The following is a 1389-nucleotide window of genomic DNA, read 5'->3' as shown; positions in this document are numbered from 1 at the left end:
GGAGGGGGAGGCACAGAAGGGGGAGCGGGGGCAGGGGGCGGGGGGGAAGGGCAGGAAGGGGAGTGTGGTATTCGCAGTGGATTAGACAGCTGACCCAGACCCGACGCCGGAGGTGGCCCTTGTCTAGGCCACACCAAGACAGCCTCTGGGGTCCCCGGGGGCTTGTTATAGGCCTAACCCCCCAGAGAGGGGCGGGACGTCAGGCCATCAGGCCATCAGGGGACAGACGGACAAGCCAGAAATGGAGCATGATGTTAGAGCCGCGTCGGGGAAGAGATTATCCACAGCCACCAGCCTCCCCACCACTCCAAGGACCCAGTTCCTGCCTGGAAAGCCACCCAGGCACCACCAGACCCCAGGGCCTCACGCCTTCCCTCCCATGCCCTCCACCCCCTTCTATACTGGGGGCCAATTGCCTCAAAGGAGGGCAGGGGAGAAAGGTGGAGTGTGTGCTGGAGACAAACAGGGGGCTGTTAGCATCCCCCGAACATTCCGGCTGGTGAGATGAACTGAGAAAACAAGGGCACGGGGCTCTGGTGAGGGGGGAGATCGCCCATGGAGCGGGGGGACGAGGCCACTCAGAAGTAGGAGGGTGAGACGCACGGATCCTCAGCAAATCTCAGAGCAGCAAAGGATGCTGGGAATATCCCGTGCCGGCCATCACTGAAGGAGGCCCAACCGACGGCCCCGCGGCCGGATCCCGTCCCTCGGCCCGTCCGGGCCGCGCTGGCAGAGACAGGGCAGCAAGATCACGGGCACCCTGGCTCTCCAGCCCGGGGTCCCCAGAGGGGCCGGGACAGGGCCATCGCGGAGCCCTGAGAGGCCGCTGGGAGATGCCTGGGGGCCCGTCGCCTAGCGACCGGCCGCGCGCAGCCCGCGGGGGCCCCCGCCCTGGGCGCTGCCCGCTCCTGACTCTGGCTGCGAGCGCTCTCACTGCCGTTCTGCATGAATAAGCACCAGGCCTCCTGCCGATTGTCCGCCTCTTAAAAGGCAGCCCCAGCGAAAGGCCTTTTCAAGAGGGCTCGAGCAGCGCCACCCAGGCTGGGCAGGCATTGTCGGGGGCCGGGGTCCCGGCTCGGCGCCTGGGGTCAGGGGGCCACACAAAGCATCTCGACGGAGGCTCCGTGCGCTCGGCCGCGGCAGCCCCGTTTATTAATCGGCGAAGCCCACGCCACCATCCTCAGGAGGGAGATGGAGTGGAAAGGGTGTCTTTTGAGGAGTGGCCTTTGAAGGCACAGACTTGGCTCCCTATTAAATTGATTTTAAGGGGCCACGAAACCCCACAGGCAGCCAGGCGGACCCAGATGCCTCTGGGGCTGGGGGGGAGGCTGGCCCTGCTGGCCGGGGGTGGGGAGGGCCTGGGTGGGTGCTGCTGGCCCGGGGAGGGGG

The sequence above is a fragment of the Crocuta crocuta genome, unplaced genomic scaffold, assembly GCF_008692635.1.
Source record: "Crocuta crocuta isolate KB4526 unplaced genomic scaffold, BGI_CrCroc_1.0 scaffold636, whole genome shotgun sequence".
Lineage (NCBI taxonomy): Eukaryota > Metazoa > Chordata > Mammalia > Carnivora > Hyaenidae > Crocuta > Crocuta crocuta.
The sequence above is the reverse complement of the archived record's forward strand: the minus strand, read 5'-3'. Positions refer to the sequence as shown.